Source organism: Acanthochromis polyacanthus, chromosome 12 (assembly GCF_021347895.1).
Source record: "Acanthochromis polyacanthus isolate Apoly-LR-REF ecotype Palm Island chromosome 12, KAUST_Apoly_ChrSc, whole genome shotgun sequence".
Classification (NCBI taxonomy): Eukaryota; Metazoa; Chordata; class Actinopteri; family Pomacentridae; genus Acanthochromis; species Acanthochromis polyacanthus.
In genome coordinates, this window is record NC_067124.1 from 11,283,094 (window position 1) to 11,293,439 (window position 10,346).

Here is a 10,346-nt window from a genome sequence, read left to right on the forward strand (position 1 = left end):
CGCTACCTGAAGCTGTTGGCTCGCCAGGTTCGAGTCTTTGAGTCAATGGTTTCCTCACCAGGCCCATACACAAAAAGAGTTCTTGAAGCTCAAACTGTGGGGTCCTTCAAGAATATAGCCCTGTATGACAATCCTAGAATTGTGAAGATCAACACAGCACAGTTCTTCCGCAGCATGGCTGAAAATATTAAATGCAGGATGTCTCCAACAACTTCCTCTCATGTCAGTACACAAGAGAGCTCCTCACACAGAGGTGACAGTCAGCTGATAACAGACATAAAGGCTCTTCAGCCAGACACTTGGCCTGAGGGAGAACTGGACATACAACACGGTGATGAAGAAGTGCTCCGCTTGTGTGACAGATTAAAAGTGGAGATGAGACGAAGTATACAAGGATTTCGGGAATACAAGGAACTGAGGGGATCCCAGACACCAGAAGCTCTGAAGCCTCTGCTAAAAGCTGTTCACACCATTGCTGTGTCTACAAGTGAATGTGAGCGAGCCTTCAGTTGTATGAACAACATTCTAACTGACAAAAGGAACTCCCTTGGTCTTACCAGACTTTCAAACCTGATCTTTCTGAAATGTAATGGGCCACCATTAGAATAGTTCAGTCCACAAAGCTATGTGATGTCATGGCTGGCAAAGGGGAGATGAAGCGCAGAAGAGAGAAAATGTGAAGCTGCTGTATCAGCAGACCTGCTGGAGCCTTTTCTAAGTAAGTTTAAATATAATCACAGTCCACTTCTTTTGACACATCTGTACAATATAAAATAAACCACAACAACACTGCCATGAATTCTGCTATAAAAAGCCTAGTAGTTTTTAACATTTATTGTCTGAAAAATGTTAACTCTTCTTTGTGTTTACTATGGGTCTGGGTGTTATTTTCTCCATCATACTGTCCCCATCTTCTATATATTTCTCTCATGTGTGTGTCTACAGGGTGTGTTCTGTACCAGTTGCCTTGTTTGAGGGTCAACCTACTGTTCAGAATTTGGTTGCATTTGTGTAAGTACATGGAGATTTTATTCATCAATAATATCATGTTGTTGGTCCTCCTAAGTTTGTGAATTTGCCCAGTTAAGTTACACTACAATCAAACATTTAGGTCTAAAATATTAAACAGTCATTGTCTATGATTTTGTTATGATAGAAACAAACACGGGAGTTTGTCATTTAACCTAATTGATATACTTGTCAACTGCATAGCTTACTTCTCCAACTGTCTCCATCATACTGTCCCCATCTTCTATATATTTCTCTCATATGTCTCTCTACAGGGTGTATTCTGTACCAGTTGCCTTGTTTGAGGGTCAACCTGCTGTCCAGGATTTGGTTGCATTTGTGTAAGTGCATGTAGATCTTATTCATCAATAATATCATGTGGTTGGTTCTCCTAAATTTGTGAATTTGCCCAGTTAAGTTACACTACAATCAAATATTTAGGTCTAAAATATTAAACATTGTCTATGATTTTGTCATGATACAAACAAACACAGGAGTTTGTCATTTAGCCTAATTGATATACTTGTCAACTGCATAGCTTACTTCTCCAATTTCCTCCATGTACTGACTCCATCTTCTATCTATGTATTTCTCTCATGTGTGTGTCCACAGGAAATTTTAAATGCCAGTTCACCAGTGCATCAGCCTGCATGCCGTTTGAGGGTTGCCCCCCTGAAGACCTCTTTTGGGCCAATATGCAAGTGAAAAAATATAATTTATCTGGAAACTCAGAAGTTCAATAAAGACAAATTTCTTTTTAAAAATCTGTATCTTGTCCTAGTATTTTAATATATCACTTAATCTGAGGCTACTCACCACCTAATTTACCTGGGAACAGTCGAATAAGGGGAGTACCGGCACTTATTTTTCCCCACTTAAAGCACTGAGTAAGGATTCACATTTTTCTTTGATACACTCAAAACCTCTATCACCATTCCTGTCATCATTACAAATGATATAGCTGACAAGCCACATAGATAGTTACACAGCTGTCATTCAAGTGCATAATGTGTTCACATATCAACAATAACAATCAATTTTCTTTCAATGTTGGACCTGGACAATCACTGTGTGATGTACTGTGCTTCCAAACCCCCTGTGTCAGGACCTCCGACGACTCGTTGGGTGAGTTTTTCCCACTTATTATTAATTATCATTTATGATTTATGGTTTACTGTATCTCAAAGCTGTACACAGTTGTTTCCTGTGCAAAAAAATAACAAAACTCCTTACATAAAAGATTCATGCGAATGGGAGTCAGAGATTTCTGGGGGCAACATCTGGTCCTTCCAGTGGACAACATCCAGCTCAGTCGACTTTAGAGAACATTGCAGGAAGAATATTATGAGATATTTCAAGACCCTGGAAAGGAGAGGGGTATAAACAAGTAACTATGCCATGCTAGAGGCAATGTCGCTTGATAGCTGCTAACTATTAATCATTTACCTTCAGAGATTGTCATATATTGAAAGTGTTCTGTGAGGATATTTTTTGGACGGACTGTTATATTTTCCATTAAGTTGCATCAGAACTCTATTGAACTTGTGAACGTCATCTGGCTTTGTACTCACAAAAAAAAAAAACTTGACTGCTACCATGTGAATGTATTCTTCTGTACGTTTGATGTTAAGATATCATTTAAATAAAAACATGTTGGCACTTAGCTATTTATTTATAAAGTAACTGTTATGAACTGATTAACTCTGGGATCTTTATGGGAACTCATAAACTAAGCTAAAGTTAATTAAAGGTCTTCATCAGCCCCTTAGGCCTTTTATTTTATTGGAGGGCAAAAGTGGGGGATTATAGTCATCATACAGATCATCCAAAAAGTAATATTACTCAACAAAATTTAATTGATTTTTAGCATGATTTATTGCACATTGCACACAGTACATTGTATGCTGTCTCACATTTCAAAATGGCAAACTTTAAATTTTAAGCAGGATAAATAAGACCTAAAAATACACAAGTTGATTATTAAGGGCATATTAAAAGTGCTATGATAATGATGATTGAACATGCTGACTTTGTATACAACCAGAAATGACTCCCTGTGGCAAACTAGGATGGAATTGCTGAGAATCTGGTACTGTTATTGTCTTTGCTTACTTCATTTTACAGATACAGTGTGACACCTGCGAAAGGTGGTACCATGAGGAATGCCTCGGTTTGGAGGAAGAGAACCTGAAAAAAGCAAGAGCAGGGAAATGGAACTGCGACCTTTGCTAATAAGATGTGAATTTTGTTTTTTTTTAAATTTTTTTTAGATTATTTGTTCTCCAAATGTGCTCTGAGTTGGTTACTGCTGTTAAAGAAAGAAAACAAGACTCAGAGGGCTGTGTGTGTGTGTGTTTTTTTCAAGCTTGTTATATGCAACACACTTATTTTTATTGCATTTCAACACGAATGTTTATGAATTTCTAATACCTGTCCTAATGTAAATATATGTAAATATGAGCATTGGAGCTCAATAACTCAAAGGTCATGTGCCCTTTTGATTCAAGATCAACACAGGATGGTAGATTTAAGCCTGGTCTATCACATGTTTCTTTTTATAAGACTTGGAAACAATTAACATTTTTTAAATAATTTTTCATGTATTTTATGCTGTGAATATGAGCATTACAGATCAATAACTCCCTGATCATGTGACCTATTGGCTCTAATTCAACACTTAAGCCTGGTCTATCACACACATTTATTTTTGTTACATTTGGACACATTATTTTTTAGGAAATTTTGATATCAGTCATAATGTAAATATTAGCATTTTAGCTCAATAGCTTCCAGGTCATGTGACCTAGAGACTCCAAATGTATTCAGGATTATAGTATCTCATAGAGTGATCAAGACAACAACTTTTTTATTCCATCTGGATACTTCTGCATATTTAATATTAATATTTAACTATATATTTCCATTTTAGCTCAATAGCTCCCAGGTCATGTGACCGAGAGACTCCAAATCAATTATGATTGACAGGACTGTAAAGGGTGATCGAGACACACCACTTTTTATTCCATTTGGATACCTAATGGATTTAATATTATTTTTTACAGTAAATATTAGCATTTTAGCTCAATAGCTCACAGGTCATGTGACCTACAAACTCCAAATCTATTCAGGATTTTAGTATGACACAGACTGATGAAGACACACCACTTTTTATTCCATTTGGATACTTAATGAATTTAATATTTTTTTTTTTTTACAATAAATATTAGCATTTTAGCTCAATAGCTCCCAGGTCATGTGACCTAGAGACTCCAAATCAATCATGATTGACAGGACTGTAATAAGTGATCAAGACACACCAGTTTTTATTACATTTGGACATCTAATAAATTTAATATAATTTTTTAGAGTGAATATTAGCATTTTAGCTCAATAGCTCACAGGTTATGTGACTTAAAAACTCCAAATATATTCAGGATTATAGTATGACACAGACTGATCAAGACACACCACATTTTATTCCTTTTGGATACCTAATAAATTTAATATTAATTTTTCACAGTAAATATTAGCATTTTAGCTCAATAGCTTTCAGGTCATGTGACCCACAGGATCCAAACCAATGTTGATTGACAGGATTGTAAAGGGTGATCAAGACATACCACTTTTTATTCCATTTGGATACCTAATGGATTTAATATTAATTTTTTAGAGTGAATATTAGCATTTTAGCTCAATAGCTCACAGGTTATGTGACTTAAAAACTCCAAATATATTCAGGATTATAGTATGACACAGACTGATCAAGACACACCACATTTTATTCCTTTTGGATACCTAATAAATTTAATATTAATTTTTCACAGTAAATATTAGCATTTTAGCTCAATAGCTTTCAGGTCATGTGACCCACAGGATCCAAACCAATGTTGATTGAAGGGTTGTAAAGGGTGATCAAGACACACCACTTTTTATTCCATTTGGATACCCAATGGATTTAATATTAATTTTTTACAGTAAATATTAGCATTTTAGCTCAATAGATCGCAGGTCATGTGACCTAGAGACTCCAAATGTAGTCAAGGTTATAGTATGACACAGACTGATCAAGACACACCACTTTTTATTCCCTTTGGATACTTAATGGATTTAATATGAATTTTTTACATTAAATATTGGCATTTTAGCTCAATAGCTCCCAGGTTATGTGACCCAGAGACTCCAAATGTATTCAGGATTACAGTATGACACAGACTGATAAAGACACACCACTTTTTGTTTGATTTGGATACTTAATGGATTTAATATGAATTTTTTACAGTAAATATTAGCATTCTAGCTCAATAGCTTTCAGGTCATGTGACCCGCAGGATCCAAACCAATGTTGATTGACAGGATTGTAAAGGGTGATCAAGACACACCACTTTTTATTCCATTTTGATAATTAATGAATTTAATATTAATTTTTTGCAATTAAATATTAGCATTTTTGCTTAATATCTCCGAGATCATGTGACCTAGAGACTCCAAATCAATGATGATTGACAGGACTGTAAAGAGTGATCAAGACACACCAATTTTCATTCCATTTTGATACCTAATGAATTGAATATGAATTTTTTTTTACAGTAAATATGAGCATTTTAGCTCAATAGCTCCCAAGTCATGTGACCCAGAGACTCCAAATGTATTCAGGATTATAGTATGACACAGATTGATCATGACACACCACTTTTTATTCCATTTGGATACTTAATGAATTTAATATACATTTTTTACAATAAATATTAGCATTTTAGCTCAATAGCTCCCAGGTTATGTGACTCAGAGACTCTAAATGTATTCAGGATTATAGTATGACACATAGTGATCAAGACGCAGTGCTTTTTATTCCATTTGGTTACTTTGTATATTTTATATTAATATTTAAGTGTAAATTTTGCAATTTTAGCTCAATCGCTCCCAGGTCATGTGACCTATTGGCTCAAATTCAACACAGGATGGTATATCTAAGTCTGGTCTATGACTCACACCTCTTTTATTCACCCGTTTTATTTTAAAAACCAGAAGTTTCCAGGTGCTTTTGTAAGTCACGCTGAATTTCCCCCTTGTTTCTGTGCGTTTACCATAAAGTCTGTAAGAGGAGCGCACATAAGATCTTGGAGCGGCTGGCTTGAACACACGAAAATGAAAGACGGCTGATGTGATCGCAGTACGTTAACGTAGATTAATTTCTATCTACTGATCATTTATGAACTGCACCTCGAGACAGCAGTTATTGATCTGTTATGACTGATCTGATTGATCAGCTGTGACCTGCAGGACACTTAGCTACACCTAATAGATAACTAGTTTATAACACTGACTAACCTGGATTAGCCTCAGTGTGAACACAAAGTTAGGAAACATAAATTGAAATTTACAGAACACCTTTAAAACACGATGTTAGAACATGTTTATATGAGAGATTACAGTCTGATGTTAACTTACAGTAACTTCAGCTACAGTAACGTATGTCACTGCTTTATATGTGATATTGTCCAGATGTAGAGAAGAGTGCAACTAGTTACAAAGATGACTTCAACACTTACCTGTAGAGTTTAGCTCCATTTGTGGAAGCTAACGTTGTTAGCAGCAGCGGCAGCACCGTCCATAAATAGCAGAAGCCGGTACATGTGGGTGGGACAGAGAGTCCTCGGCTCTGATTCGGTCTGACCAATCACGGCTCCACCCTTGCTGATGACCACTTCTGGTCTCAGAAAATGAAAAAACGGACCTTTTTTCGTTTCTGTCTCTTAGTAATTTTAACTTTTGTTGTTGTAAATATAAAATGAAAATCAAAGCATTTTTAAAATTTCGTATATACTGTAGCATTCCTCACAGACGTGATAAGGCAAAAGCGGACAACTTCTCCTTGCGAACGATGCTTTTATTAAGCCAGGACAGAACAGGTTACTGTCGGCCGTAACCACGCCACAAACAGCAGGAAATCAGTCCTCGGGCAAAACTAACGCTCCTCTCTCTAGTCCTCAGCATAGCCACACACACATGCGCATGCACGCACACTCAAACGGCCTCTCACGTTACTCGCTCTCAGCCCGCTCCCCTACCTCTGCACCTCAGCCATGTCACCAACACAAAAACACATCGAACAGGTATTTGCATTGAACACAGAAAAATTGAACACAGAACATTGAACATTGGGGGTCATTACACTGTTCCCCCCTCAAGAAGTCCCTCGCCCCGAGGGACGGCACAAAAAGTCTCTGAAAAAGCCTGGGGGTCGTCTCTGTCTCTGAGGCTGCTGTGGAGGGGGCACAGGCAGCTGTGCCTGTGGAACAGAATCAACCTGCTGAGTCTCTGGGGTCTGGCTGTGGGGCTGAAGGGAAACAGTCATTGGACTTAGGGGAACCTCAGCAGAGTCTCCTCGTGGGGGTGTCACCGGTCCATGGTGGTGCGATGGCCGTGCACCGCCTCTGTACAGGGCCAGCCGGTTCCTGTGGAGGACCACTCGTCTCCCCCTAGGCAGGAGCTGGAATCTGTGTACGACCGCCCCCGCCCTTTTCAGCACTTCACAAGGCCCTACCCAGTGGCAGTCCAGTTTAGGGCATCTGCCCCTCTTCCTTTTTGGGCTATACACCCACACAGGGTCCCTAGCTTTGAAATCCTTTCCGCGGGACCTCACATCGTAATTCCTTTTCTGCCTCGGGCCCGCTTTCTGCAGCTGTTGGAGCTGGGCATGAGACTGATCTGGGGGACCCTTATGCGCCGTGCAGAGGTCACAGCGGCGGCAGAAGTCCTCAACATCTCTCCTGGCCTGGCCCAAGTAAAAACTCTGCCGGAGTTGGCGGAGGGTCTTCGAGACCCCAATGTGTCCCGACCCAGTGGCCCTATGAGAAGCCTTCAGCACAGACTCCCTCAGGGACCTGGGGACCACCACCAGCCACCTCTCTTCCCCCATAGCTGGCTGTTTCCAGGCCCTCTGGAGCACCCCATCACTCAGCCTTAGAGCCCTGAACTTGGCAAACAGTTCTTTAGTGGCTAGCGAGCACCCTGTAATAGCACTCCACTGTGGCTTCTGCCCCGCCCCCACCCACTGCAGCACTGGTTGCAGGTCAGCATCCTGCTCTTGCTGTGCTCTCCATTCCTGGGGGCCAATAACCTGCATCTCCCTGCAAACTGGGCCATCAACGTCGTGTGAGGACCCCCCTTCCTCTAGACGAAGCTCACTCTCCCTGGCATCTCTCTTTTCACAGTAACGACAGCCAATGGAAGCACAGGGACGCTGAGACATCGCGTCTGCATTGGTGTGGCGAGCCCCTTCATTGTCTGTCAAAGCAACAATGTCCTTAAACTCCCCCAACAGCCGCCACAGCTCCTCCTGCTGCCAGGGTTCCAGGCCTTCGCTGTTGCGCCTCCATATTTCTCTCACCGCTGCCACTCTGTCTACACCCTCAGCTGCGGGCCATCGGTTCATTGTAGGGGGCTCTGAGCTGCCAGCAGGTGGTGAGGCTGGAGGAGAAGGCATAGAAGTCAACAGCGTGTGTGGGGAAGTGGAACCGGGAGGTTGAGGGTTTTGCTCATGACATGGGTCTGCTGCTCTCAGAACTACTGGGTGTGAGGGCCTCAAGTCTTGAACAGGGTGCACCATTTTAACCATGGGACCCCCAGGAAAAGTCAGTGTGTTCTCACCCAAGTCTAACACACAACGACCAAAGCGCAGGAAGTCTAGGCCTAATATACAGGGGTCCTGCACCTCTGCCACCCACACCTTAAAGTTCACAGACAGTCCACCAACCATTATAGTCCCCATTCCCCTGCCAAGCATAGGGGCCAGCTCACCAGTCACAGTCCGTAGCTTAGCTGACGTAGGCTCCAGCTGTGTCCCAGCCGGAACGACATCAGGCCTCATCAACGTAGCAGTGGAGCCAGTATCTATGAGGCCTGTGCATGGGATCCCCACCAAGGCGATGGGGACGTGGCAAAAATCCCCCACGTGGGGCCAGCCGACCACCCTCACTGACTCCGAGCTGTCATCTGCTTCTGGGGGGAGTGGAGCCACGCTCCCCCGCGTGCACCATTGGGCTCCAGTCGCTGGTGTGGCACGGTGGGACGCAGGGACAGGGATCTGCATTGTCCCATCTATACAGACCCCGGTGCATTTCCCTGCACACCCAAGAGCCTGGGGCACTGCCTGCAGATGTGCCCAGCCTGGCCATGCTCTCAACACACGAATGAGGCCCGGCGAGGATGTGCACCACTGTGCGGCGATTGCAGCGATGCAGCACGGATCAGTTCAGACAACTCAGCCACCCACACCGGTCTCTCCTGCGCCAGACCATCTCGAACAGCAACTCTCACCACTGGGCTGTCTCTGTCCTGGTTGCTTCCTGTTGACCCTGCTCTGACGATTTCTCTCTCCAAAGCCAGCTCCAGCACCTCCTGCAGCGTGCGGGGATGAGCCAGCTGAGTTTGAATGCGCAGCTCTCTAGGGGCTATGGCTTGGATGAACTGTCTTTGGCGAGTTTACTCTGCATATCCGTGGGCATGTGGGCATAGGCTCTTCTAGTTAGCATCTCAATGTCATTAGCCAATAGCCGGAGCGGCTCCCCGCTCTGCCTGCGTCGACTTGACAGTTCTGATCTCAATACACTTGGCTGGTCACATTGTCCAAAACCCCGCTGTAGCGCCCCCACTAAAGCCCCATAGTCATCTCTCTCAGCCGGGCTAAGCGACAGCAGGCAGGAGAGCACTTCGTCGGTAAGGCACAAAGCCAGCTGCAGGGCTTTAACGTCCTCTGGCCAGCCCGCGGACCGTGCTAGCAGTTCGAATTGGGCATGGAAAGCTTCCCAGCTGTATTTCGGTGTCTTCACCTGAAGCTGGTTACCCTGGGCGCCGCCATCTTTGTGCACAACCAGTCTTGCGTTGCTCCCAGCAACGTCCGAGTGACGTCAAGGCGTCAAAACATACAGTCACCTCCAAAAGTATTGGAACAGCAAATTCAATTCCTTTGTTTTTGGTGTATACTGAAGACATTTGGGTTTCAGATAAAAAGATGAATATGACACAAAAGTTCAGAATTCCAGCTTTTATTTTGTGGTTTATACATCAAAATGTGTTAAACAACCCAGGAAAGATTACCTTTTCTTTGAACCCACCCACTTTTCAAGTGAGCAAAAGTATTGGAACATGTGACTGATGGGTGTTTCTAGTTGCCCAGGTGTTGCCTTTTAGATCGATTGCAGAGACATTAAATAGTTCTTGTTTTTGGCTTTGGGTTTCACCTGTGAAAACTGCATTTTCTGTTAAGCAAACATGAAGACCAGAGAGCTGTCTATGAGAGAAAAGCAAACTATTTTGAAGCTGAGAGAAGAGGGAAA

General features: G+C 42.2%; 1 long non-coding RNA gene across 1 annotated transcript; it reads left to right on the forward strand.

The window, feature by feature from the left end:
- Positions 1-1,284: 1,284 nt before the first annotated feature.
- Positions 1,285-1,776, forward strand: LOC127536562 (uncharacterized). Its single transcript, XR_007945597.1, has 2 exons — positions 1,285-1,349; positions 1,621-1,776. It is a non-coding gene; the product is annotated as an uncharacterized LOC127536562 (long non-coding RNA).
- Positions 1,777-10,346: the final 8,570 nt, after the last annotated feature.